This window comes from Dipodomys spectabilis, unplaced genomic scaffold (assembly GCF_019054845.1).
Source record: "Dipodomys spectabilis isolate Male_0828 unplaced genomic scaffold, ASM1905484v1 ptg000219l, whole genome shotgun sequence".
NCBI lineage: Eukaryota > Metazoa > Chordata > Mammalia > Rodentia > Heteromyidae > Dipodomys > Dipodomys spectabilis.
Genome location: NW_024870896.1, coordinates 4,815,658 through 4,842,183, shown reverse-complemented (window position 1 = coordinate 4,842,183; position 26,526 = coordinate 4,815,658). Strand labels below are relative to the sequence as shown.

Below are 26,526 nucleotides of genomic sequence, written 5' to 3'. Positions count from 1 at the left end.
ACCCCAACCCCCAGGCACAGGCACACGAACACACACGCACCTGCGCCCGCTCACACACACACACACACACGCGCGCGCGCGCACACATACATCCTGTGCGACTAATGGGCCCCAAGTTTTGCCTGCCTTCCTACGAGCTGTTGTGCTCATGGGCCAGACAAGCCCCGTGAGGGCGGGATAGGAGTATGAAAGAGAGCTATGGAGCTAGGGCAAGGAGGGAGTTTTGCGCGACGGGTCAGCCATTGGCCTTGGTCCTTTCCTCAACGGCCCTCTTGATTTCTCTTCGCTCCCAGGCGCTGATTTCCCAGGAGACCTTCGGTCAGCGGGGCCACGGGTTGGCAGCCAGGCCCAGAGAGCAGTGTAGCCTTGAAGGGGCACGAGCCGCCCGGCCTGCTGGGTCGTGACCCGCCGTGGACAGTGCATCGGCCCCGAGGAGAGAGGGAGGTAAGCCTCGCTGTGCCCGAGGGGGTCCCGCTGTCGTCGGTGTGGGCTGGAGCTTGGCCTGCCCCGAGCTGCTGGCGCCCAGCGTGCCGTGTGCTGCTTGGCGCCCAGCGGGTGTGCTTGGATCGATGATGACTCCCCAAAATAACATTCCTTGGAAGCTGAACAAAATGAGTGAAAACTCTATAACCGTCGTTCTCATCGTGACTGAGGTCCACAGTCAGGTAGTGTAGGAGCGGGGGCCCGAGTCGCAGTCGCACACATTCTTTGCACCTGCGGGGCGCTTGCTGAAGACCGCCTCCCTGGCACTCAGACACTGCCATCCTGGGCTTGCTGTGGGTTGGGAGCACGCTCGCTCTGTGGGGCAGTTTGGTTAGGTGGATGGAGGCCACGCCCAGCCTGTGCCCGCGATAGGCATCCCTGGCCTCTGGCCGGCTGGGCTGTGACGGGGCAGCCGGTGCGTGTCCCCGGGTAGGAAGAGGAGGAGGCGCCTAGGTGTTTGACAGATGTGCGCGTGGTGATTGGATCCCCAGGTAGAAGCGTGTGCCCTCAGTAGAAGCGTGTGTGGTGTTGAGGTTTTGTGGCCCGAGGTGTGTGTGGCCGAGGTTTGGGCTAGCCCACCCCCGCAGGCTTGGTGTTGGTCTCCCAGAGACCAAGTCTGGCTGCCCAGAGGTTCCCCGTTGAGGGTATGGGGAAGGAGAGCCCGCCTTGGGGCGGACAGTGGAGCCAGCTAGGAGAGGATTGGGTCCCTGTTGGCATGCGGGGAGTGGGAGGAGTGCGCAGTGCAGGGGTGCGTTTGGCGGCTTGCAGTGGCCAGGGCTGAGTTCCCCATGGGGCGGGCGGGCGGGCGGGCGGGCGGGCGGGGAGCTGCAGTGGGGCTGGTTTGGGCCCTGTGGTCATTGTGTGCCCTGGTCCCCTGCAGGCGCATTTGGTGCACTGCGGAACGGGGGGTGGGGAGGGGTGGTTGGGTGCGGGTTTCAAGCGCCCGGGCCCTTTGGGGAAATCCACCCCCGGGGGTGCAGAGTGCGGTGCGGCCAGGCCCAGGATTGACTTGAGGCGGAGTGCGGGGCCTGGGCAGAGACTGTCCGCTGAGTTTTCTTGCTGGTCTGGGGACAGCCTTGGGCAGGGTGCGCGGTGTGATGGTGGCGGGCGCTTGTGCCGTTAGTGTCCCCCGCCGGCAGCGCAGGTTGCGCAGGCCTGTGGGGAGGAGGCTGAGGAGTCCCGCGGTTGGCCCGTGGGGTGCGATGGAGGTGTGGGTGCAGGTCCTTGGCCAAAGCACTAGCAGTCCGTTAGCGGGACTGTGGCAGTCGAGCCAAGCCGGTGGATGCTTGCATGGCCCGGCCAGGATAGGCAGAGTGGGCAGGCCTTGGGCCGGATGGGTCTAGGTCGGTAGGGCCGTCATGGCTGAGTGTGTGTGGGGGGTGGCGGGGGGGAAGGAGGAGCATTGGGCAGGCTCTGTGTTTCTCTGTGTTGGGCAGGGCCTTGTGAATTGGGGCTCCGAGGAGCCTGCCGTCAGCAGGCGGCTCAGAGGCGTCCCCAGTCCTCCCCCGACAGTGGGCAGAGGCCCTGGCAGAGTCCGTGCAGGAGGGTTGAAGGAGAAGCAGCTTAGCGCGGGCGCCCCCTGGGCCCTGTTGCCGGTACGACGATGCTGGTGAAAGGAGACGGGCTGTGAGTGGCAGACACTGCATGGGTGTGTGCAGGTGGCGGGCAGAGATTTCAAGGCGTGGTCCTGCGACAACTACACAGGACTGGGTAGTGGGTCAGGGTAGCTGGCCCACACCAACCTGACGCCCACGCGAACCCGCACACCCGCACACCCACGAACAGACACACACGCAACACAGGCACGCATGCCCCCACCCACGGGCCCCCTCATCTGGCTTGGTAGACCCCGAGCGCTGTCACAGGCGCATGGTCGTGCCGAAACCCCTGGAGGAGGGTGGCACCGGAAAGCAGAAGACAGATAGCTGTGGAGTTGGGGCAAGCTGCGAGTTGGCGTGACGGGTCAGCTCTTGGCCTCGTTCCTTTTCCTCAACGGCGCTCTTGATTGTTCTCGGTCCCCAGGCGCTGATTGCCCAGGATGCCTTCGGTCAGCGGGACCTCGGGGTGCATGCCAGGCCCAGGGAGCAGTGTAGCCTTGAAGGGGCGCGAGCCGCCCGGCCTGCTCCCTGTCCCGCCGTGGACAGTGCATCGGCCCCGGGGAGAGAGAGGTGAGCCTTACTGGGCCCAAGGGGGTTCCGTGCTGGTCCTTGGTGTGGGTGGGAGCTGCTCAAGGCTTGCCGTTCGGCGTTGCGGCAAATGTCCTGGCCAGTGCTGCTCGCGCCCCGCGGGCCGGGTCCCGCTCGGCGCCCAGAGCCTGTGCTTGGATCGATGATGATTCCCCAAAAAAACATTCCTTGGAAAAGCTGAACAAAATGAGTGAAAACTCACTCCCGTCTCCGCTCATCGGTGACTGAGGTCCGGCACTTTTTGCACCAGCCAGCTAGTGTAGGAGCCAGGAAGGCCTTTCCCTCACACGCATTTGTGCCCCGGCACGGGCGGCAGCCCTAGACAGGTAGCCAGCCACGGCAGTGGGCCCTGGCACTCACCGTTCCTTTCTCCAGTGGGGCTTGCCTGTGAGGCCGAGGTTGGGCCGACCCGTCTGGGTCTCGCTTCTGCTCAAGTGTCTAGAGCTGCCAGCCAACCAGTTAGTAGCACATCCTTGCTCTGCTTGCCGACTCCGTGGTCTTTGGCCACGTGGGCGCCGTCGGGCTGCCAGTCCCTTGTCCAGGGGACGAATAGGCAGCGTTTGAAAGGCATGCACCCGCAAACGGCTGCCTTGGACACACCGCAACGCGTAGACTCCAACAACCAATCCCTTCACCACCACCGTCTCACACTTGCACAAAGAAACCCCAACCCCCAGGCACAGGCACACGAACACACACGCACGTGCGCCCGCTCACACACACACACACGCGCGCGCGCGCGCACACATACATCCTGTGCGACTAATGGGCCCCAAGTTTTGCCTGCCTTCCTACGAGCTGTTGTGCTCATGGGCCAGACAAGCCCCGTGAGGGCGGGATAGGAGAATGAAAGAGAGCTATGGAGCTAGGGCAAGGAGGGAGTTTTGCGCGACGGGTCAGCCATTGGCCTTGGTCCTTTCCTCAACGGCCCTCTTGATTTCTCTTCGCTCCCAGGCGCTGATTTCCCAGGAGACCTTCGGTCAGCGGGGCCACGGGTTGGCAGCCAGGCCCAGAGAGCAGTGTAGCCTTGAAGGGGCGCGAGCCGCCCGGCCTGCTGGGTCGTGACCCGCCGTGGACAGTGCATCGGCCCCGAGGAGAGAGGGAGGTAAGCCTCGCTGTGCCCGAGGGGGTCCCGCTGTCGTCGGTGTGGGCTGGAGCTTGGCCTGCCCCGAGCTGCTGGCGCCCAGCGTGCCGTGTGCTGCTTGGCGCCCAGCGGGTGTGCTTGGATCGATGATGACTCCCCAAAATAACATTCCTTGGAAGCTGAACAAAATGAGTGAAAACTCTATAACCGTCGTTCTCATCGTGACTGACGTCCACAGTCAGGTAGTGTAGGAGCGGGGGCCCGAGTCGCAGTCGCACACATTCTTTGCACCTGCGGGGCGCTTGCTGAAGACCGCCTCCCTGGCACTCAGACACTGCCATCCTGGGCTTGCTGTGGGTTGGGAGCACACTCGCTCTGTGGGGCAGTTTGGTTAGGTGGATGGAGGCCACGCCCAGCCTGTGCCCGCGATAGGCATCCCTGGCCTCTGGCCGGCTGGGCTGTGACGGGGCAGCCGGTGCGTGTCCCCGGGTAGGAAGAGGAGGAGGCGCCTAGGTGTTTGACAGATGTGCGCGTGGTGATTGGATCCCCAGGTAGAAGCGTGTGCCCTCAGTAGAAGCGTGTGTGGTGTTGAGGTTTTGTGGCCCGAGGTGTGTGTGGCCGAGGTTTGGGCTAGCCCACCCCCGCAGGCTTGGTGTTGGTCTCCCAGAGACCAAGTCTGGCTGCCCAGAGGTTCCCCGTTGAGGGTATGGGGAAGGAGAGCCCGCCTTGGGGCGGACAGTGGAGCCAGCTAGGAGAGGATTGGGTCCCTGTTGGCATGCGGGGAGTGGGAGGAGTGCGCAGTGCAGGGGTGCGTTTGGCGGCTTGCAGTGGCCAGGGCTGAGTTCCCCATGGGGCGGGCGGGCGGGCGGGCGGGCGGGCGGGCGGGGAGCTGCAGTGGGGCTGGTTTGGGCCCTGTGGTCATTGTGTGCCCTGGTCCCCTGCAGGCGCATTTGGTGCACTGCGGAACGGGGGGTGGGGAGGGGTGGTTGGGTGCGGGTTTCAAGCGCCCGGGCCCTTTGGGGAAATCCACCCCCGGGGGTGCAGAGTGCGGTGCGGCCAGGCCCAGGATTGACTTGAGGCGGAGTGCGGGGCCTGGGCAGAGACTGTCCGCTGAGTTTTCTTGCTGGTCTGGGGACAGCCTTGGGCAGGGTGCGCGGTGTGATGGTGGCGGGCGCTTGTGCCGTTAGTGTCCCCCGCCGGCAGCGCAGGTTGCGCAGGCCTGTGGGGAGGAGGCTGAGGAGTCCCGCGGTTGGCCCGTGGGGTGCGATGGAGGTGTGGGTGCAGGTCCTTGGCCAAAGCACTAGCAGTCCGTTAGCGGGACTGTGGCAGTCGAGCCAAGCCGGTGGATGCTTGCATGGCCCGGCCAGGATAGGCAGAGTGGGCAGGCCTTGGGCCGGATGGGTCTAGGTCGGTAGGGCCGTCATGGCTGAGTGTGTGTGGGGGGTGGCGGGGGGGAAGGAGGAGCATTGGGCAGGCTCTGTGTTTCTCTGTGTTGGGCAGGGCCTTGTGAATTGGGGCTCCGAGGAGCCTGCCGTCAGCAGGCGGCTCAGAGGCGTCCCCAGTCCTCCCCCGACAGTGGGCAGAGGCCCTGGCAGAGTCCGTGCAGGAGGGTTGAAGGAGAAGCAGCTTAGCGCGGGCGCCCCCTGGGCCCTGTTGCCGGTACGACGATGCTGGTGAAAGGAGACGGGCTGTGAGTGGCAGACACTGCATGGGTGTGTGCAGGTGGCGGGCAGAGATTTCAAGGCGTGGTCCTGCGACAACTACACAGGACTGGGTAGTGGGTCAGGGTAGCTGGCCCACACCAACCTGACGCCCACGCGAACCCGCACACCCGCACACCCACGAACAGACACACACGCAACACAGGCACGCATGCCCCCACCCACGGGCCCCCTCATCTGGCTTGGTAGACCCCGAGCGCTGTCACAGGCGCATGGTCGTGCCGAAACCCCTGGAGGAGGGTGGCACCGGAAAGCAGAAGACAGATAGCTGTGGAGTTGGGGCAAGCTGCGAGTTGGCGTGACGGGTCAGCTCTTGGCCTCGTTCCTTTTCCTCAACGGCGCTCTTGATTGTTCTCGGTCCCCAGGCGCTGATTGCCCAGGATGCCTTCGGTCAGCGGGACCTCGGGGTGCATGCCAGGCCCAGGGAGCAGTGTAGCCTTGAAGGGGCGCGAGCCGCCCGGCCTGCTCCCTGTCCCGCCGTGGACAGTGCATCGGCCCCGGGGAGAGAGAGGTGAGCCTTACTGGGCCCAAGGGGGTTCCGTGCTGGTCCTTGGTGTGGGTGGGAGCTGCTCAAGGCTTGCCGTTCGGCGTTGCGGCAAATGTCCTGGCCAGTGCTGCTCGCGCCCCGCGGGCCGGGTCCCGCTCGGCGCCCAGAGCCTGTGCTTGGATCGATGATGATTCCCCAAAAAAACATTCCTTGGAAAAGCTGAACAAAATGAGTGAAAACTCACTCCCGTCTCCGCTCATCGGTGACTGAGGTCCGGCACTTTTTGCACCAGCCAGCTAGTGTAGGAGCCAGGAAGGCCTTTCCCTCACACGCATTTGTGCCCCGGCACGGGCGGCAGCCCTAGACAGGTAGCCAGCCACGGCAGTGGGCCCTGGCACTCACCGTTCCTTTCTCCAGTGGGGCTTGCCTGTGAGGCCGAGGTTGGGCCGACCCGTCTGGGTCTCGCTTCTGCTCAAGTGTCTAGAGCTGCCAGCCAACCAGTTAGTAGCACATCCTTGCTCTGCTTGCCGACTCCGTGGTCTTTGGCCACGTGGGCGCCGTCGGGCTGCCAGTCCCTTGTCCAGGGGACGAATAGGCAGCGTTTGAAAGGCATGCACCCGCAAACGGCTGCCTTGGACACACCGCAACGCGTAGACTCCAACAACCAATCCCTTCACCACCACCGTCTCACACTTGCACAAAGAAACCCCAACCCCCAGGCACAGGCACACGAACACACACGCACGTGCGCCCGCTCACACACACACACACGCGCGCGCGCGCGCACACATACATCCTGTGCGACTAATGGGCCCCAAGTTTTGCCTGCCTTCCTACGAGCTGTTGTGCTCATGGGCCAGACAAGCCCCGTGAGGGCGGGATAGGAGAATGAAAGAGAGCTATGGAGCTAGGGCAAGGAGGGAGTTTTGCGCGACGGGTCAGCCATTGGCCTTGGTCCTTTCCTCAACGGCCCTCTTGATTTCTCTTCGCTCCCAGGCGCTGATTTCCCAGGAGACCTTCGGTCAGCGGGGCCACGGGTTGGCAGCCAGGCCCAGAGAGCAGTGTAGCCTTGAAGGGGCGCGAGCCGCCCGGCCTGCTGGGTCGTGACCCGCCGTGGACAGTGCATCGGCCCCGAGGAGAGAGGGAGGTAAGCCTCGCTGTGCCCGAGGGGGTCCCGCTGTCGTCGGTGTGGGCTGGAGCTTGGCCTGCCCCGAGCTGCTGGCGCCCAGCGTGCCGTGTGCTGCTTGGCGCCCAGCGGGTGTGCTTGGATCGATGATGACTCCCCAAAATAACATTCCTTGGAAGCTGAACAAAATGAGTGAAAACTCTATAACCGTCGTTCTCATCGTGACTGAGGTCCACAGTCAGGTAGTGTAGGAGCGGGGGCCCGAGTCGCAGTCGCACACATTCTTTGCACCTGCGGGGCGCTTGCTGAAGACCGCCTCCCTGGCACTCAGACACTGCCATCCTGGGCTTGCTGTGGGTTGGGCGCACACTCGCTCTGTGGGGCAGTTTGGTTAGGTGGATGGAGGCCACGCCCAGCCTGTGCCCGCGATAGGCATCCCTGGCCTCTGGCCGGCTGGGCTGTGACGGGGCAGCCGGTGCGTGTCCCCGGGTAGGAAGAGGAGGAGGCGCCTAGGTGTTTGACAGATGTGCGCGTGGTGATTGGATCCCCAGGTAGAAGCGTGTGCCCTCAGTAGAAGCGTGTGTGGTGTTGAGGTTTTGTGGCCCGAGGTGTGTGTGGCCGAGGTTTGGGCTAGCCCACCCCCGCAGGCTTGGTGTTGGTCTCCCAGAGACCAAGTCTGGCTGCCCAGAGGTTCCCCGTTGAGGGTATGGGGAAGGAGAGCCCGCCTTGGGGCGGACAGTGGAGCCAGCTAGGAGAGGATTGGGTCCCTGTTGGCATGCGGGGAGTGGGAGGAGTGCGCAGTGCAGGGGTGCGTTTGGCGGCTTGCAGTGGCCAGGGCTGAGTTCCCCATGGGGCGGGCGGGCGGGCGGGCGGGCGGGCGGGCGGGGAGCTGCAGTGGGGCTGGTTTGGGCCCTGTGGTCATTGTGTGCCCTGGTCCCCTGCAGGCGCATTTGGTGCACTGCGGAACGGGGGGTGGGGAGGGGTGGTTGGGTGCGGGTTTCAAGCGCCCGGGCCCTTTGGGGAAATCCACCCCCGGGGGTGCAGAGTGCGGTGCGGCCAGGCCCAGGATTGACTTGAGGCGGAGTGCGGGGCCTGGGCAGAGACTGTCCGCTGAGTTTTCTTGCTGGTCTGGGGACAGCCTTGGGCAGGGTGCGCGGTGTGATGGTGGCGGGCGCTTGTGCCGTTAGTGTCCCCCGCCGGCAGCGCAGGTTGCGCAGGCCTGTGGGGAGGAGGCTGAGGAGTCCCGCGGTTGGCCCGTGGGGTGCGATGGAGGTGTGGGTGCAGGTCCTTGGCCAAAGCACTAGCAGTCCGTTAGCGGGACTGTGGCAGTCGAGCCAAGCCGGTGGATGCTTGCATGGCCCGGCCAGGATAGGCAGAGTGGGCAGGCCTTGGGCCGGATGGGTCTAGGTCGGTAGGGCCGTCATGGCTGAGTGTGTGTGGGGGGTGGCGGGGGGGAAGGAGGAGCATTGGGCAGGCTCTGTGTTTCTCTGTGTTGGGCAGGGCCTTGTGAATTGGGGCTCCGAGGAGCCTGCCGTCAGCAGGCGGCTCAGAGGTGTCCCCAGTCCTCCCCCGACAGTGGGCAGAGGCCCTGGCAGAGTCCGTGCAGGAGGGTTGAAGGAGAAGCAGCTTAGCGCGGGCGCCCCCTGGGCCCTGTTGCCGGTACGACAATGCTGGTGAAAGGAGACGGGCTGTGAGTGGCAGACACTGCATGGGTGTGTGCAGGTGGCGGGCAGAGATTTCAAGGCGTGGTCCTGCGACAACTACACAGGACTGGGTAGTGGGTCAGGGTAGCTGGCCCACACCAACCCGCACACCCGCACACCCACGAACAGACACACACGCAACACAGGCACGCATGCCCCCACCCACGGGCCCCCTCATCTGGCTTGGTAGACCCCGAGCGCTGTCACAGGCGCATGGTCGTGCCGAAACCCCTGGAGGAGGGTGGCACCGGAAAGCAGAAGACAGATAGCTGTGGAGTTGGGGCAAGCTGCGAGTTGGCGTGACGGGTCAGCTCTTGGCCTCGTTCCTTTTCCTCAACGGCGCTCTTGATTGTTCTCGGTCCCCAGGCGCTGATTGCCCAGGATGCCTTCGGTCAGCGGGACCTCGGGGTGCATGCCAGGCCCAGGGAGCAGTGTAGCCTTGAAGGGGCGCGAGCCGCCCGGCCTGCTCCCTGTCCCGCCGTGGACAGTGCATCGGCCCCGGGGAGAGAGAGGTGAGCCTTACTGGGCCCAAGGGGGTTCCGTGCTGGTCCTTGGTGTGGGTGGGAGCTGCTCAAGGCTTGCCGTTCGGCGTTGCGGCAAATGTCCTGGCCAGTGCTGCTCGCGCCCCGCGGGCCGGGTCCGCTCGGCGCCCAGAGCCTGTGCTTGGATCGATGATGATTCCCCAAAAAAACATTCCTTGGAAAAGCTGAACAAAATGAGTGAAAACTCACTCCCGTCTCCGCTCATTGGTGACTGAGGTCCGGCACTTTTTGCACCAGCCAGCTAGTGTAGGAGCCAGGAAGGCCTTTCCCTCACACGCATTTGTGCCCCGGCACGGGCGGCAGCCCTAGACAGGTAGCCAGCCACGGCAGTGGGCCCTGGCACTCACCGTTCCTTTCTCCAGTGGGGCTTGCCTGTGAGGCCGAGGTTGGGCCGACCCGTCTGGGTCTCGCTTCTGCTCAAGTGTCTAGAGCTGCCAGCCAACCAGTTAGTAGCACATCCTTGCTCTGCTTGCCGACTCCGTGGTCTTTGGCCACGTGGGCGCCGTCGGGCTGCCAGTCCCTTGTCCAGGGGACGAATAGGCAGCGTTTGAAAGGCATGCACCCGCAAACGGCTGCCTTGGACACACCGCAACGCGTAGACTCCAACAACCAATCCCTTCACCACCACCGTCTCACACTTGCACAAAGAAACCCCAACCCCCAGGCACAGGCACACGAACACACACGCACGTGCGCCCGCTCACACACACACACACACACACGCGCGCGCGCGCACACATACATCCTGTGCGACTAATGGGCCCCAAGTTTTGCCTGCCTTCCTACGAGCTGTTGTGCTCATGGGCCAGACAAGCCCCGTGAGGGCGGGATAGGAGAATGAAAGAGAGCTATGGAGCTAGGGCAAGGAGGGAGTTTTGCGCGACGGGTCAGCCATTGGCCTTGGTCCTTTCCTCAACGGCCCTCTTGATTTCTCTTCGCTCCCAGGCGCTGATTTCCCAGGAGACCTTCGGTCAGCGGGGCCACGGGTTGGCAGCCAGGCCCAGAGAGCAGTGTAGCCTTGAAGGGGCGCGAGCCGCCCGGCCTGCTGGGTCGTGACCCGCCGTGGACAGTGCATCGGCCCCGAGGAGAGAGGGAGGTAAGCCTCGCTGTGCCCGAGGGGGTCCCGCTGTCGTCGGTGTGGGCTGGAGCTTGGCCTGCCCCGAGCTGCTGGCGCCCAGCGTGCCGTGTGCTGCTTGGCGCCCAGCGGGTGTGCTTGGATCGATGATGACTCCCCAAAATAACATTCCTTGGAAGCTGAACAAAATGAGTGAAAACTCTATAACCGTCGTTCTCATCGTGACTGAGGTCCACAGTCAGGTAGTGTAGGAGCGGGGGCCCGAGTCGCAGTCGCACACATTCTTTGCACCTGCGGGGCGCTTGCTGAAGACCGCCTCCCTGGCACTCAGACACTGCCATCCTGGGCTTGCTGTGGGTTGGGAGCACGCTCGCTCTGTGGGGCAGTTTGGTTAGGTGGATGGAGGCCACGCCCAGCCTGTGCCCGCGATAGGCATCCCTGGCCTCTGGCCGGCTGGGCTGTGACGGGGCAGCCGGTGCGTGGCTTGTGTCCCCGGGTAGGAAGAGGAGGAGGCGCCTAGGTGTTTGACAGATGTGCGCGTGGTGATTGGATCCCCAGGTAGAAGCGTGTGCCCTCAGTAGAAGCGTGTGTGGTGTTGAGGTTTTGTGGCCCGAGGTGTGTGTGGCCGAGGTTTGGGCTAGCCCACCCCCGCAGGCTTGGTGTTGGTCTCCCAGAGACCAAGTCTGGCTGCCCAGAGGTTCCCCGTTGAGGGTATGGGGAAGGAGAGCCCGCCTTGGGGCGGACAGTGGAGCCAGCTAGGAGAGGATTGGGTCCCTGTTGGCATGCGGGGAGTGGGAGGAGTGCGCAGTGCAGGGGTGCGTTTGGCGGCTTGCAGTGGCCAGGGCTGAGTTCCCCATGGGGCGGGCGGGCGGGCGGGCGGGCGGGCGGGCGGGGAGCTGCAGTGGGGCTGGTTTGGGCCCTGTGGTCATTGTGTGCCCTGGTCCCCTGCAGGCGCATTTGGTGCACTGCGGAACGGGGGGTGGGGAGGGGTGGTTGGGTGCGGGTTTCAAGCGCCCGGGCCCTTTGGGGAAATCCACCCCCGGGGGTGCAGAGTGCGGTGCGGCCAGGCCCAGGATTGACTTGAGGCGGAGTGCGGGGCCTGGGCAGAGACTGTCCGCTGAGTTTTCTTGCTGGTCTGGGGACAGCCTTGGGCAGGGTGCGCGGTGTGATGGTGGCGGGCGCTTGTGCCGTTAGTGTCCCCCGCCGGCAGCGCAGGTTGCGCAGGCCTGTGGGGAGGAGGCTGAGGAGTCCCGCGGTTGGCCCGTGGGGTGCGATGGAGGTGTGGGTGCAGGTCCTTGGCCAAAGCACTAGCAGTCCGTTAGCGGGACTGTGGCAGTCGAGCCAAGCCGGTGGATGCTTGCATGGCCCGGCCAGGATAGGCAGAGTGGGCAGGCCTTGGGCCGGATGGGTCTAGGTCGGTAGGGCCGTCATGGCTGAGTGTGTGTGGGGGGTGGCGGGGGGGAAGGAGGAGCATTGGGCAGGCTCTGTGTTTCTCTGTGTTGGGCAGGGCCTTGTGAATTGGGGCTCCGAGGAGCCTGCCGTCAGCAGGCGGCTCAGAGGCGTCCCCAGTCCTCCCCCGACAGTGGGCAGAGGCCCTGGCAGAGTCCGTGCAGGAGGGTTGAAGGAGAAGCAGCTTAGCGCGGGCGCCCCCTGGGCCCTGTTGCCGGTACGACGATGCTGGTGAAAGGAGACGGGCTGTGAGTGGCAGACACTGCATGGGTGTGTGCAGGTGGCGGGCAGAGATTTCAAGGCGTGGTCCTGCGACAACTACACAGGACTGGGTAGTGGGTCAGGGTAGCTGGCCCACACCAACCTGACGCCCACGCGAACCCGCACACCCGCACACCCACGAACAGACACACACGCAACACAGGCACGCATGCCCCCACCCACGGGCCCCCTCATCTGGCTTGGTAGACCCCGAGCGCTGTCACAGGCGCATGGTCGTGCCGAAACCCCTGGAGGAGGGTGGCACCGGAAAGCAGAAGACAGATAGCTGTGGAGTTGGGGCAAGCTGCGAGTTGGCGTGACGGGTCAGCTCTTGGCCTCGTTCCTTTTCCTCAACGGCGCTCTTGATTGTTCTCGGTCCCCAGGCGCTGATTGCCCAGGATGCCTTCGGTCAGCGGGACCTCGGGGTGCATGCCAGGCCCAGGGAGCAGTGTAGCCTTGAAGGGGCGCGAGCCGCCCGGCCTGCTCCCTGTCCCGCCGTGGACAGTGCATCGGCCCCGGGGAGAGAGAGGTGAGCCTTACTGGGCCCAAGGGGGTTCCGTGCTGGTCCTTGGTGTGGGTGGGAGCTGCTCAAGGCTTGCCGTTCGGCGTTGCGGCAAATGTCCTGGCCAGTGCTGCTCGCGCCCCGCGGGCCGGGTCCCGCTCGGCGCCCAGAGCCTGTGCTTGGATCGATGATGATTCCCCAAAAAAACATTCCTTGGAAAAGCTGAACAAAATGAGTGAAAACTCACTCCCGTCTCCGCTCATCGGTGACTGAGGTCCGGCACTTTTTGCACCAGCCAGCTAGTGTAGGAGCCAGGAAGGCCTTTCCCTCACACGCATTTGTGCCCCGGCACGGGCGGCAGCCCTAGACAGGTAGCCAGCCACGGCAGTGGGCCCTGGCACTCACCGTTCCTTTCTCCAGTGGGGCTTGCCTGTGAGGCCGAGGTTGGGCCGACCCGTCTGGGTCTCGCTTCTGCTCAAGTGTCTAGAGCTGCCAGCCAACCAGTTAGTAGCACATCCTTGCTCTGCTTGCCGACTCCGTGGTCTTTGGCCACGTGGGCGCCGTCGGGCTGCCAGTCCCTTGTCCAGGGGACGAATAGGCAGCGTTTGAAAGGCATGCACCCGCAAACGGCTGCCTTGGACACACCGCAACGCGTAGACTCCAACAACCAATCCCTTCACCACCACCGTCTCACACTTGCACAAAGAAACCCCAACCCCCAGGCACAGGCACACGAACACACACGCACGTGCGCCCGCTCACACACACACACACACACACGCGCGCGCGCACACACATACATCCTGTGCGACTAATGGGCCCCAAGTTTTGCCTGCCTTCCTACGAGCTGTTGTGCTCATGGGCCAGACAAGCCCCGTGAGGGCGGGATAGGAGTATGAAAGAGAGCTATGGAGCTAGGGCAAGGAGGGAGTTTTGCGCGACGGGTCAGCCATTGGCCTTGGTCCTTTCCTCAACGGCCCTCTTGATTTCTCTTCGCTCCCAGGCGCTGATTTCCCAGGAGACCTTCGGTCAGCGGGGCCACGGGTTGGCAGCCAGGCCCAGAGAGCAGTGTAGCCTTGAAGGGGCGCGAGCCGCCCGGCCTGCTGGGTCGTGACCCGCCGTGGACAGTGCATCGGCCCCGAGGAGAGAGGGAGGTAAGCCTCGCTGTGCCCGAGGGGGTCCCGCTGTCGTCGGTGTGGGCTGGAGCTTGGCCTGCCCCGAGCTGCTGGCGCCCAGCGTGCCGTGTGCTGCTTGGCGCCCAGCGGGTGTGCTTGGATCGATGATGACTCCCCAAAATAACATTCCTTGGAAGCTGAACAAAATGAGTGAAAACTCTATAACCGTCGTTCTCATCGTGACTGAGGTCCACAGTCAGGTAGTGTAGGAGCGGGGGCCCGAGTCGCAGTCGCACACATTCTTTGCACCTGCGGGGCGCTTGCTGAAGACCGCCTCCCTGGCACTCAGACACTGCCATCCTGGGCTTGCTGTGGGTTGGGAGCACGCTCGCTCTGTGGGGCAGTTTGGTTAGGTGGATGGAGGCCACGCCCAGCCTGTGCCCGCGATAGGCATCCCTGGCCTCTGGCCGGCTGGGCTGTGACGGGGCAGCCGGTGCGTGGCTTGTGTCCCCGGGTAGGAAGAGGAGGAGGCGCCTAGGTGTTTGACAGATGTGCGCGTGGTGATTGGATCCCCAGGTAGAAGCGTGTGCCCTCAGTAGAAGCGTGTGTGGTGTTGAGGTTTTGTGGCCCGAGGTGTGTGTGGCCGAGGTTTGGGCTAGCCCACCCCCGCAGGCTTGGTGTTGGTCTCCCAGAGACCAAGTCTGGCTGCCCAGAGGTTCCCCGTTGAGGGTATGGGGAAGGAGAGCCCGCCTTGGGGCGGACAGTGGAGCCAGCTAGGAGAGGATTGGGTCCCTGTTGGCATGCGGGGAGTGGGAGGAGTGCGCAGTGCAGGGGTGCGTTTGGCGGCTTGCAGTGGCCAGGGCTGAGTTCCCCATGGGGCGGGCGGGCGGGCGGGCGGGCGGGCGGGCGGGGAGCTGCAGTGGGGCTGGTTTGGGCCCTGTGGTCATTGTGTGCCCTGGTCCCCTGCAGGCGCATTTGGTGCACTGCGGAACGGGGGGTGGGGAGGGGTGGTTGGGTGCGGGTTTCAAGCGCCCGGGCCCTTTGGGGAAATCCACCCCCGGGGGTGCAGAGTGCGGTGCGGCCAGGCCCAGGATTGACTTGAGGCGGAGTGCGGGGCCTGGGCAGAGACTGTCCGCTGAGTTTTCTTGCTGGTCTGGGGACAGCCTTGGGCAGGGTGCGCGGTGTGATGGTGGCGGGCGCTTGTGCCGTTAGTGTCCCCCGCCGGCAGCGCAGGTTGCGCAGGCCTGTGGGGAGGAGGCTGAGGAGTCCCGCGGTTGGCCCGTGGGGTGCGATGGAGGTGTGGGTGCAGGTCCTTGGCCAAAGCACTAGCAGTCCGTTAGCGGGACTGTGGCAGTCGAGCCAAGCCGGTGGATGCTTGCATGGCCCGGCCAGGATAGGCAGAGTGGGCAGGCCTTGGGCCGGATGGGTCTAGGTCGGTAGGGCCGTCATGGCTGAGTGTGTGTGGGGGGTGGCGGGGGGGAAGGAGGAGCATTGGGCAGGCTCTGTGTTTCTCTGTGTTGGGCAGGGCCTTGTGAATTGGGGCTCCGAGGAGCCTGCCGTCAGCAGGCGGCTCAGAGGCGTCCCCAGTCCTCCCCCGACAGTGGGCAGAGGCCCTGGCAGAGTCCGTGCAGGAGGGTTGAAGGAGAAGCAGCTTAGCGCGGGCGCCCCCTGGGCCCTGTTGCCGGTACGACGATGCTGGTGAAAGGAGACGGGCTGTGAGTGGCAGACACTGCATGGGTGTGTGCAGGTGGCGGGCAGAGATTTCAAGGCGTGGTCCTGCGACAACTACACAGGACTGGGTAGTGGGTCAGGGTAGCTGGCCCACACCAACCTGACGCCCACGCGAACCCGCACACCCGCACACCCACGAACAGACACACACGCAACACAGGCACGCATGCCCCCACCCACGGGCCCCCTCATCTGGCTTGGTAGACCCCGAGCGCTGTCACAGGCGCATGGTCGTGCCGAAACCCCTGGAGGAGGGTGGCACCGGAAAGCAGAAGACAGATAGCTGTGGAGTTGGGGCAAGCTGCGAGTTGGCGTGACGGGTCAGCTCTTGGCCTCGTTCCTTTTCCTCAACGGCGCTCTTGATTGTTCTCGGTCCCCAGGCGCTGATTGCCCAGGATGCCTTCGGTCAGCGGGACCTCGGGGTGCATGCCAGGCCCAGGGAGCAGTGTAGCCTTGAAGGGGCGCGAGCCGCCCGGCCTGCTCCCTGTCCCGCCGTGGACAGTGCATCGGCCCCGGGGAGAGAGAGGTGAGCCTTACTGGGCCCAAGGGGGTTCCGTGCTGGTCCTTGGTGTGGGTGGGAGCTGCTCAAGGCTTGCCGTTCGGCGTTGCGGCAAATGTCCTGGCCAGTGCTGCTCGCGCCCCGCGGGCCGGGTCCCGCTCGGCGCCCAGAGCCTGTGCTTGGATCGATGATGATTCCCCAAAAAAACATTCCTTGGAAAAGCTGAACAAAATGAGTGAAAACTCACTCCCGTCTCCGCTCATCGGTGACTGAGGTCCGGCACTTTTTGCACCAGCCAGCTAGTGTAGGAGCCAGGAAGGCCTTTCCCTCACACGCATTTGTGCCCCGGCACGGGCGGCAGCCCTAGACAGGTAGCCAGCCACGGCAGTGGGCCCTGGCACTCACCGTTCCTTTCTCCAGTGGGGCTTGCCTGTGAGGCCGAGGTTGGGCCGACCCGTCTGGGTCTCGCTTCTGCTCAAGTGTCTAGAGCTGCCAGCCAACCAGTTAGTAGCACATCCTTGCTCTGCTTGCCGACTCCGTGGTCTTTGGCCACGTGGGCGCCGTCGGGCTGCCAGTCCCTTGTCCAGGGGACGAATAGGCAGCGTTTGAAAGGCATGCACCCACAAACGGCTGCCTTGGACACACCGCAACGCGTAGACTCCAACAACCAATCCCTTCACCACCACCGTCTCACACTTGCACAAAGAAACCCCAACCCCCAGGCACAGGCACACGAACACACACGCACCTGCGCCCGCTCACACACACACACACACACGCGCGCGCGCGCACACATACATCCTGTGCGACTAATGGGCCCCAAGTTTTGCCTGCCTTCCTACGAGCTGTTGTGCTCATGGGCCAGACAAGCCCCGTGAGGGCGGGATAGGAGTATGAAAGAGAGCTATGGAGCTAGGGCAAGGAGGGAGTTTTGCGCGACGGGTCAGCCATTGGCCTTGGTCCTTTCCTCAACGGCCCTCTTGATTTCTCTTCGCTCCCAGGCGCTGATTTCCCAGGAGACCTTCGGTCAGCGGGGCCACGGGTTGGCAGCCAGGCCCAGAGAGCAGTGTAGCCTTGAAGGGGCACGAGCCGCCCGGCCTGCTGGGTCGTGACCCGCCGTGGACAGTGCATCGGCCCCGAGGAGAGAGGGAGGTAAGCCTCGCTGTGCCCGAGGGGGTCCCGCTGTCGTCGGTGTGGGCTGGAGCTTGGCCTGCCCCGAGCTGCTGGCGCCCAGCGTGCCGTGTGCTGCTTGGCGCCCAGCGGGTGTGCTTGGATCGATGATGACTCCCCAAAATAACATTCCTTGGAAGCTGAACAAAATGAGTGAAAACTCTATAACCGTCGTTCTCATCGTGACTGAGGTCCACAGTCAGGTAGTGTAGGAGCGGGGGCCCGAGTCGCAGTCGCACACATTCTTTGCACCTGCGGGGCGCTTGCTGAAGACCGCCTCCCTGGCACTCAGACACTGCCATCCTGGGCTTGCTGTGGGTTGGGAGCACGCTCGCTCTGTGGGGCAGTTTGGTTAGGTGGATGGAGGCCACGCCCAGCCTGTGCCCGCGATAGGCATCCCTGGCCTCTGGCCGGCTGGGCTGTGACGGGGCAGCCGGTGCGTGGCTTGTGTCCCCGGGTAGGAAGAGGAGGAGGCGCCTAGGTGTTTGACAGATGTGCGCGTGGTGATTGGATCCCCAGGTAGAAGCGTGTGCCCTCAGTAGAAGCGTGTGTGGTGTTGAGGTTTTGTGGCCCGAGGTGTGTGTGGCCGAGGTTTGGGCTAGCCCACCCCCGCAGGCTTGGTGTTGGTCTCCCAGAGACCAAGTCTGGCTGCCCAGAGGTTCCCCGTTGAGGGTATGGGGAAGGAGAGCCCGCCTTGGGGCGGACAGTGGAGCCAGCTAGGAGAGGATTGGGTCCCTGTTGGCATGCGGGGAGTGGGAGGAGTGCGCAGTGCAGGGGTGCGTTTGGCGGCTTGCAGTGGCCAGGGCTGAGTTCCCCATGGGGCGGGCGGGCGGGCGGGCGGGCGGGCGGGGAGCTGCAGTGGGGCTGGTTTGGGCCCTGTGGTCATTGTGTGCCCTGGTCCCCTGCAGGCGCATTTGGTGCACTGCGGAACGGGGGGTGGGGAGGGGTGGTTGGGTGCGGGTTTCAAGCGCCCGGGCCCTTTGGGGAAATCCACCCCCGGGGGTGCAGAGTGCGGTGCGGCCAGGCCCAGGATTGACTTGAGGCGGAGTGCGGGGCCTGGGCAGAGACTGTCCGCTGAGTTTTCTTGCTGGTCTGGGGACAGCCTTGGGCAGGGTGCGCGGTGTGATGGTGGCGGGCGCTTGTGCCGTTAGTGTCCCCCGCCGGCAGCGCAGGTTGCGCAGGCCTGTGGGGAGGAGGCTGAGGAGTCCCGCGGTTGGCCCGTGGGGTGCGATGGAGGTGTGGGTGCAGGTCCTTGGCCAAAGCACTAGCAGTCCGTTAGCGGGACTGTGGCAGTCGAGCCAAGCCGGTGGATGCTTGCATGGCCCGGCCAGGATAGGCAGAGTGGGCAGGCCTTGGGCCGGATGGGTCTAGGTCGGTAGGGCCGTCATGGCTGAGTGTGTGTGGGGGGTGGCGGGGGGGAAGGAGGAGCATTGGGCAGGCTCTGTGTTTCTCTGTGTTGGGCAGGGCCTTGTGAATTGGGGCTCCGAGGAGCCTGCCGTCAGCAGGCGGCTCAGAGGCGTCCCCAGTCCTCCCCCGACAGTGGGCAGAGGCCCTGGCAGAGTCCGTGCAGGAGGGTTGAAGGAGAAGCAGCTTAGCGCGGGCGCCCCCTGGGCCCTGTTGCCGGTACGACGATGCTGGTGAAAGGAGACGGGCTGTGAGTGGCAGACACTGCATGGGTGTGTGCAGGTGGCGGGCAGAGATTTCAAGGCGTGGTCCTGCGACAACTACACAGGACTGGGTAGTGGGTCAGGGTAGCTGGCCCACACCAACCTGACGCCCACGCGAACCCGCACACCCGCACACCCACGAACAGACACACACGCAACACAGGCACGCATGCCCCCACCCACGGGCCCCCTCATCTGGCTTGGTAGACCCCGAGCGCTGTCACAGGCGCATGGTCGTGCCGAAACCCCTGGAGGAGGGTGGCACCGGAAAGCAGAAGACAGATAGCTGTGGAGTTGGGGCAAGCTGCGAGTTGGCGTGACGGGTCAGCTCTTGGCCTCGTTCCTTTTCCTCAACGGCGCTCTTGATTGTTCTCGGTCCCCAGGCGCTGATTGCCCAGGATGCCTTCGGTCAGCGGGACCTCGGGGTGCATGCCAGGCCCAGGGAGCAGTGTAGCCTTGAAGGGGCGCGAGCCGCCCGGCCTGCTCCCTGTCCCGCCGTGGACAGTGCATCGGCCCCGGGGAGAGAGAGGTGAGCCTTACTGGGCCCAAGGGGGTTCCGTGCTGGTCCTTGGTGTGGGTGGGAGCTGCTCAAGGCTTGCCGTTCGGCGTTGCGGCAAATGTCCTGGCCAGTGCTGCTCGCGCCCCGCGGGCCGGGTCCCGCTCGGCGCCCAGAGCCTGTGCTTGGATCGATGATGATTCCCCAAAAAAACATTCCTTGGAAAAGCTGAACAAAATGAGTGAAAACTCACTCCCGTCTCCGCTCATCGGTGACTGAGGTCCGGCACTTTTTGCACCAGCCAGCTAGTGTAGGAGCCAGGAAGGCCTTTCCCTCACACGCATTTGTGCCCCGGCACGGGCGGCAGCCCTAGACAGGTAGCCAGCCACGGCAGTGGGCCCTGGCACTCACCGTTCCTTTCTCCAGTGGGGCTTGCCTGTGAGGCCGAGGTTGGGCCGACCCGTCTGGGTCTCGCTTCTGCTCAAGTGTCTAGAGCTGCCAGCCAACCAGTTAGTAGCACATCCTTGCTCTGCTTGCCGACTCCGTGGTCTTTGGCCACGTGGGCGCCGTCGGGCTGCCAGTCCCTTGTCCAGGGGACGAATAGGCAGCGTTTGAAAGGCATGCACCCGCAAACGGCTGCCTTGGACACACCGCAACGCGTAGACTCCAACAACCAATCCCTTCACCACCACCGTCTCACACTTGCACAAAGAAACCCCAACCCCCAGGCACAGGCACACGAACACACACGCACGTGCGCCCGCTCACACACACACACACACACGCGCGCGCGCGCACACATACATCCTGTGCGACTAATGGGCCCCAAGTTTTGCCTGCCTTCCTACGAGCTGTTGTGCTCATGGGCCAGACAAGCCCCGTGAGGGCGGGATAGGAGAATGAAAGAGAGCTATGGAGCTAGGGCAAGGAGGGAGTTTTGCGCGACGGGTCAGCCATTGGCCTTGGTCCTTTCCTCAACGGCCCTCTTGATTTCTCTTCGCTCCCAGGCGCTGATTTCCCAGGAGACCTTCGGTCAGCGGGGCCACGGGTTGGCAGCCAGGCCCAGAGAGCAGTGTAGCCTTGAAGGGGCGCGAGCCGCCCGGCCTGCTGGGTCGTGACCCGCCGTGGACAGTGCATCGGCCCCGAGGAGAGAGGGAGGTAAGCCTCGCTGTGCCCGAGGGGGTCCCGCTGTCGTCGGTGTGGGCTGGAGCTTGGCCTGCCCCGAGCTGCTGGCGCCCAGCGTGCCGTGTGCTGCTTGGCGCCCAGCGGGTGTGCTTGGATCGATGATGACTCCCCAAAATAACATTCCTTGGAAGCTGAACAAAATGAGTGAAAACTCTATAACCGTCGTTCTCATCGTGACTGAGGTCCACAGTCAGGTAGTGTAGGAGCGGGGGCCCGAGTCGCAGTCGCACACATTCTTTGCACCTGCGGGGCGCTTGCTGAAGACCGCCTCCCTGGCACTCAGACACTGCCATCCTGGGCTTGCTGTGGGTTGGGAGCACGCTCGCTCTGTGGGGCAGTTTGGTTAGGTGGATGGAGGCCACGCCCAGCCTGTGCCCGCGATAGGCATCCCTGGCCTCTGGCCGGCTGGGCTGTGACGGGGCAGCCGGTGCGTGGCTTGTGTCCCCGGGTAGGAAGAGGAGGAGGCGCCTAGGTGTTTGACAGATGTGCGCGTGGTGATTGGATCCCCAGGTAGAAGCGTGTGCCCTCAGTAGAAGCGTGTGTGGTGTTGAGGTTTTGTGGCCCGAGGTGTGTGTGGCCGAGGTTTGGGCTAGCCCACCCCCGCAGGCTTGGTGTTGGTCTCCCAGAGACCAAGTCTGGCTGCCCAGAGGTTCCCCGTTGAGGGTATGGGGAAGGAGAGCCCGCCTTGGGGCGGACAGTGGAGCCAGCTAGGAGAGGATTGGGTCCCTGTTGGCATGCGGGGAGTGGGAGGAGTGCGCAGTGCAGGGGTGCGTTTGGCGGCTTGCAGTGGCCAGGGCTGAGTTCCCCATGGGGCGGGCGGGCGGGCGGGCGGGCGGGCGGGCGGGGAGCTGCAGTGGGGCTGGTTTGGGCCCTGTGGTCATTGTGTGCCCTGGTCCCCTGCAGGCGCATTTGGTGCACTGCGGAACGGGGGGTGGGGAGGGGTGGTTGGGTGCGGGTTTCAAGCGCCCGGGCCCTTTGGGGAAATCCACCCCCGGGGGTGCAGAGTGCGGTGCGGCCAGGCCCAGGATTGACTTGAGGCGGAGTGCGGGGCCTGGGCAGAGACTGTCCGCTGAGTTTTCTTGCTGGTCTGGGGACAGCCTTGGGCAGGGTGCGCGGTGTGATGGTGGCGGGCGCTTGTGCCGTTAGTGTCCCCCGCCGGCAGCGCAGGTTGCGCAGGCCTGTGGGGAGGAGGCTGAGGAGTCCCGCGGTTGGCCCGTGGGGTGCGATGGAGGTGTGGGTGCAGGTCCTTGGCCAAAGCACTAGCAGTCCGTTAGCGGGACTGTGGCAGTCGAGCCAAGCCGGTGGATGCTTGCATGGCCCGGCCAGGATAGGCAGAGTGGGCAGGCCTTGGGCCGGATGGGTCTAGGTCGGTAGGGCCGTCATGGCTGAGTGTGTGTGGGGGGTGGCGGGGGGGAAGGAGGAGCATTGGGCAGGCTCTGTGTTTCTCTGTGTTGGGCAGGGCCTTGTGAATTGGGGCTCCGAGGAGCCTGCCGTCAGCAGGCGGCTCAGAGGCGTCCCCAGTCCTCCCCCGACAGTGGGCAGAGGCCCTGGCAGAGTCCGTGCAGGAGGGTTGAAGGAGAAGCAGCTTAGCGCGGGCGCCCCCTGGGCCCTGTTGCCGGTACGACGATGCTGGTGAAAGGAGACGGGCTGTGAGTGGCAGACACTGCATGGGTGTGTGCAGGTGGCGGGCAGAGATTTCAAGGCGTGGTCCTGCGACAACTACACAGGACTGGGTAGTGGGTCAGGGTAGCTGGCCCACACCAACCTGACGCCCACGCGAACCCGCACACCCGCACACCCACGAACAGACACACACGCAACACAGGCACGCATGCCCCCACCCACGGGCCCCCTCATCTGGCTTGGTAGACCCCGAGCGCTGTCACAGGCGCATGGTCGTGCCGAAACCCCTGGAGGAGGGTGGCACCGGAAAGCAGAAGACAGATAGCTGTGGAGTTGGGGCAAGCTGCGAGTTGGCGTGACGGGTCAGCTCTTGGCCTCGTTCCTTTTCCTCAACGGCGCTCTTGATTGTTCTCGGTCCCCAGGCGCTGATTGCCCAGGATGCCTTCGGTCAGCGGGACCTCGGGGTGCATGCCAGGCCCAGGGAGCAGTGTAGCCTTGAAGGGGCGCGAGCCGCCCGGCCTGCTCCCTGTCCCGCCGTGGACAGTGCATCGGCCCCGGGGAGAGAGAGGTGAGCCTTACTGGGCCCAAGGGGGTTCCGTGCTGGTCCTTGGTGTGGGTGGGAGCTGCTCAAGGCTTGCCGTTCGGCGTTGCGGCAAATGTCCTGGCCAGTGCTGCTCGCGCCCCGCGGGCCGGGTCCCGCTCGGCGCCCAGAGCCTGTGCTTGGATCGATGATGATTCCCCAAAAAAACATTCCTTGGAAAAGCTGAACAAAATGAGTGAAAACTCACTCCCGTCTCCGCTCATCGGTGACTGAGGTCCGGCACTTTTTGCACCAGCCAGCTAGTGTAGGAGCCAGGAAGGCCTTTCCCTCACACGCATTTGTGCCCCGGCACGGGCGGCAGCCCTAGACAGGTAGCCAGCCACGGCAGTGGGCCCTGGCACTCACCGTTCCTTTCTCCAGTGGGGCTTGCCTGTGAGGCCGAGGTTGGGCCGACCCGTCTGGGTCTCGCTTCTGCTCAAGTGTCTAGAGCTGCCAGCCAACCAGTTAGTAGCACATCCTTGCTCTGCTTGCCGACTCCGTGGTCTTTGGCCACGTGGGCGCCGTCGGGCTGCCAGTCCCTTGTCCAGGGGACGAATAGGCAGCGTTTGAAAGGCATGCACCCGCAAACGGCTGCCTTGGACACACCGCAACGCGTAGACTCCAACAACCAATCCCTTCACCACCACCGTCTCACACTTGCACAAAGAAACCCCAACCCCCAGGCACAGGCACACGAACACACACGCACGTGCGCCCGCTCACACACACACACACACGCGCGCGCGCGCACACATACATCCTGTGCGACTAATGGGCCCCAAGTTTTGCCTGCCTTCCTACGAGCTGTTGTGCTCATGGGCCAGACAAGCCCCGTGAGGGCGGGATAGGAGAATGAAAGAGAGCTATGGAGCTAGGGCAAGGAGGGAGTTTTGCGCGACGGGTCAGCCATTGGCCTTGGTCCTTTCCTCAACGGCCCTCTTGATTTCTCTTCGCTCCCAGGCGCTGATTTCCCAGGAGACCTTCGGTCAGCGGGGCCACGGGTTGGCAGCCAGGCCCAGAGAGCAGTGTAGCCTTGAAGGGGCGCGAGCCGCCCGGCCTGCTGGGTCGTGACCCGCCGTGGACAGTGCATCGGCCCCGAGGAGAGAGGGAGGTAAGCCTCGCTGTGCCCGAGGGGGTCCCGCTGTCGTCGGTGTGGGCTGGAGCTTGGCCTGCCCCGAGCTGCTGGCGCCCAGCGTGCCGTGTGCTGCTTGGCGCCCAGCGGGTGTGCTTGGATGGATGATGACTCCCCAAAATAACATTCCTTGGAAGCTGAACAAAATGAGTGAAAACTCTATAACCGTCGTTCTCATCGTGACTGAGGTCCACAGTCAGGTAGTGTAGGAGCGGGGGCCCGAGTCGCAGTCGCACACATTCTTTGCACCTGCGGGGCGCTTGCTGAAGACCGCCTCCCTGGCACTCAGACACTGCCATCCTGGGCTTGCTGTGGGTTGGGAGCACGCTCGCTCTGTGGGGCAGTTTGGTTAGGTGGATGGAGGCCACGCCCAGCCTGTGCCCGCGATAGGCATCCCTGGCCTCTGGCCGGCTGGGCTGTGACGGGGCAGCCGGTGCGTGGCTTGTGTCCCCGGGTAGGAAGAGGAGGAGGCGCCTAGGTGTTTGACAGATGTGCGCGTGGTGATTGGATCCCCAGGTAGAAGCGTGTGCCCTCAGTAGAAGCGTGTGTGGTGTTGAGGTTTTGTGGCCCGAGGTGTGTGTGGCCGAGGTTTGGGCTAGCCCACCCCCGCAGGCTTGGTGTTGGTCTCCCAGAGACCAAGTCTGGCTGCCCAGAGGTTCCCCGTTGAGGGTATGGGGAAGGAGAGCCCGCCTTGGGGCGGACAGTGGAGCCAGCTAGGAGAGGATTGGGTCCCTGTTGGCATGCGGGGAGTGGGAGGAGTGCGCAGTGCAGGGGTGCGTTTGGCGGCTTGCAGTGGCCAGGGCTGAGTTCCCCATGGGGCGGGCGGGCGGGCGGGCGGGCGGGCGGGTGGGGAGCTGCAGTGGGGCTGGTTTGGGCCCTGTGGTCATTGTGTGCCCTGGTCCCCTGCAGGCGCATTTGGTGCACTGCGGAACGGGGGGTGGGGAGGGGTGGTTGGGTGCGGGTTTCAAGCGCCCGGGCCCTTTGGGGAAATCCACCCCCGGGGGTGCAGAGTGCGGTGCGGCCAGGCCCAGGATTGACTTGAGGCGGAGTGCGGGGCCTGGGCAGAGACTGTCCGCTGAGTTTTCTTGCTGGTCTGGGGACAGCCTTGGGCAGGGTGCGCGGTGTGATGGTGGCGGGCGCTTGTGCCGTTAGTGTCCCCCGCCGGCAGCGCAGGTTGCGCAGGCCTGTGGGGAGGAGGCTGAGGAGTCCCGCGGTTGGCCCGTGGGGTGCGATGGAGGTGTGGGTGCAGGTCCTTGGCCAAAGCACTAGCAGTCCGTTAGCGGGACTGTGGCAGTCGAGCCAAGCCGGTGGATGCTTGCATGGCCCGGCCAGGATAGGCAGAGTGGGCAGGCCTTGGGCCGGATGGGTCTAGGTCGGTAGGGCCGTCATGGCTGAGTGTGTGTGGGGGGTGGCGGGGGGGAAGGAGGAGCATTGGGCAGGCTCTGTGTTTCTCTGTGTTGGGCAGGGCCTTGTGAATTGGGGCTCCGAGGAGCCTGCCGTCAGCAGGCGGCTCAGAGGCGTCCCCAGTCCTCCCCCGACAGTGGGCAGAGGCCCTGGCAGAGTCCGTGCAGGAGGGTTGAAGGAGAAGCAGCTTAGCGCGGGCGCCCCCTGGGCCCTGTTGCCGGTACGACGATGCTGGTGAAAGGAGACGGGCTGTGAGTGGCAGACACTGCATGGGTGTGTGCAGGTGGCGGGCAGAGATTTCAAGGCGTGGTCCTGCGACAACTACACAGGACTGGGTAGTGGGTCAGGGTAGCTGGCCCACACCAACCTGACGCCCACGCGAACCCGCACACCCGCACACCCACGAACAGACACACACGCAACACAGGCACGCATGCCCCCACCCACGGGCCCCCTCATCTGGCTTGGTAGACCCCGAGCGCTGTCACAGGCGCATGGTCGTGCCGAAACCCCTGGAGGAGGGTGGCACCGGAAAGCAGAAGACAGATAGCTGTGGAGTTGGGGCAAGCTGCGAGTTGGCGTGACGGGTCAGCTCTTGGCCTCGTTCCTTTTCCTCAACGGCGCTCTTGATTGTTCTCGGTCCCCAGGCGCTGATTGCCCAGGATGCCTTCGGTCAGCGGGACCTCGGGGTGCATGCCAGGCCCAGGGAGCAGTGTAGCCTTGAAGGGGCGCGAGCCGCCCGGCCTGCTCCCTGTCCCGCCGTGGACAGTGCATCGGCCCCGGGGAGAGAGAGGTGAGCCTTACTGGGCCCAAGGGGGTTCCGTGCTGGTCCTTGGTGTGGGTGGGAGCTGCTCAAGGCTTGCCGTTCGGCGTTGCGGCAAATGTCCTGGCCAGTGCTGCTCGCGCCCCGCGGGCCGGGTCCCGCTCGGCGCCCAGAGCCTGTGCTTGGATCGATGATGATTCCCCAAAAAAACATTCCTTGGAAAAGCTGAACAAAATGAGTGAAAACTCACTCCCGTCTCCGCTCATCGGTGACTGAGGTCCGGCACTTTTTGCACCAGCCAGCTAGTGTAGGAGCCAGGAAGGCCTTTCCCTCACACGCATTTGTGCCCCGGCACGGGCGGCAGCCCTAGACAGGTAGCCAGCCACGGCAGTGGGCCCTGGCACTCACCGTTCCTTTCTCCAGTGGGGCTTGCCTGTGAGGCCGAGGTTGGGCCGACCCGTCTGGGTCTCGCTTCTGCTCAAGTGTCTAGAGCTGCCAGCCAACCAGTTAGTAGCACATCCTTGCTCTGCTTGCCGACTCCG

The 26,526-nt window shown here is 64.5% G+C and overlaps 1 long non-coding RNA gene and 16 other non-coding genes across 18 annotated transcripts in view; all 17 read left to right on the top strand.

Moving 5' to 3' along the window:
- The window catches only part of LOC122122953, a 57,257-nt gene that overhangs the window by 9,691 nt on the left and 21,040 nt on the right, over window positions 1-26,526 (top strand). For both annotated transcript variants that reach the window (XR_006150217.1, XR_006150216.1), the window contains exons 7-22: window positions 294-444; window positions 2,506-2,651; window positions 3,624-3,774; window positions 5,840-5,985; window positions 6,958-7,108; window positions 9,157-9,302; window positions 10,278-10,428; window positions 12,501-12,646; window positions 13,623-13,773; window positions 15,846-15,991; window positions 16,966-17,116; window positions 19,185-19,330; window positions 20,305-20,455; window positions 22,528-22,673; window positions 23,646-23,796; window positions 25,869-26,014. This is a non-coding gene — a long non-coding RNA (uncharacterized LOC122122953). The remainder of the gene's footprint in view (window positions 1-293; window positions 445-2,505; window positions 2,652-3,623; window positions 3,775-5,839; window positions 5,986-6,957; window positions 7,109-9,156; window positions 9,303-10,277; window positions 10,429-12,500; window positions 12,647-13,622; window positions 13,774-15,845; window positions 15,992-16,965; window positions 17,117-19,184; window positions 19,331-20,304; window positions 20,456-22,527; window positions 22,674-23,645; window positions 23,797-25,868; window positions 26,015-26,526) is intronic.
- LOC122123053 lies at window positions 564-657 on the top strand. Its single transcript, XR_006150267.1, has one exon. It is a non-coding gene; the product is annotated as a small nucleolar RNA SNORD116 (small nucleolar RNA).
- Window positions 2,806-2,902, top strand: LOC122123087. Its single transcript, XR_006150299.1, has one exon. It is a non-coding gene; the product is annotated as a small nucleolar RNA SNORD116 (small nucleolar RNA).
- Window positions 3,894-3,987, top strand: LOC122123033. Its single transcript, XR_006150249.1, has one exon. It is a non-coding gene; the product is annotated as a small nucleolar RNA SNORD116 (small nucleolar RNA).
- LOC122123085 lies at window positions 6,140-6,236 on the top strand. Its single transcript, XR_006150298.1, has one exon. It is a non-coding gene; the product is annotated as a small nucleolar RNA SNORD116 (small nucleolar RNA).
- LOC122123052 lies at window positions 7,228-7,321 on the top strand. Its single transcript, XR_006150266.1, has one exon. It is a non-coding gene; the product is annotated as a small nucleolar RNA SNORD116 (small nucleolar RNA).
- Window positions 9,456-9,552, top strand: LOC122123027. Its single transcript, XR_006150243.1, has one exon. It is a non-coding gene; the product is annotated as a small nucleolar RNA SNORD116 (small nucleolar RNA).
- On the top strand, window positions 10,548-10,641 carry LOC122123051. Its single transcript, XR_006150265.1, has one exon. It is a non-coding gene; the product is annotated as a small nucleolar RNA SNORD116 (small nucleolar RNA).
- LOC122123084 lies at window positions 12,801-12,897 on the top strand. Its single transcript, XR_006150297.1, has one exon. It is a non-coding gene; the product is annotated as a small nucleolar RNA SNORD116 (small nucleolar RNA).
- LOC122123050 lies at window positions 13,893-13,986 on the top strand. The gene has a single exon (XR_006150264.1). It is a non-coding gene; the product is annotated as a small nucleolar RNA SNORD116 (small nucleolar RNA).
- LOC122123083 lies at window positions 16,146-16,242 on the top strand. Its single transcript, XR_006150296.1, has one exon. It is a non-coding gene; the product is annotated as a small nucleolar RNA SNORD116 (small nucleolar RNA).
- On the top strand, window positions 17,236-17,329 carry LOC122123043. Its single transcript, XR_006150258.1, has one exon. It is a non-coding gene; the product is annotated as a small nucleolar RNA SNORD116 (small nucleolar RNA).
- Window positions 19,485-19,581, top strand: LOC122123082. Its single transcript, XR_006150295.1, has one exon. It is a non-coding gene; the product is annotated as a small nucleolar RNA SNORD116 (small nucleolar RNA).
- Window positions 20,575-20,668, top strand: LOC122123032. Its single transcript, XR_006150247.1, has one exon. It is a non-coding gene; the product is annotated as a small nucleolar RNA SNORD116 (small nucleolar RNA).
- LOC122123081 lies at window positions 22,828-22,924 on the top strand. The gene has a single exon (XR_006150294.1). It is a non-coding gene; the product is annotated as a small nucleolar RNA SNORD116 (small nucleolar RNA).
- Window positions 23,916-24,009, top strand: LOC122123031. The gene has a single exon (XR_006150246.1). It is a non-coding gene; the product is annotated as a small nucleolar RNA SNORD116 (small nucleolar RNA).
- LOC122123078 lies at window positions 26,169-26,265 on the top strand. The gene has a single exon (XR_006150292.1). It is a non-coding gene; the product is annotated as a small nucleolar RNA SNORD116 (small nucleolar RNA).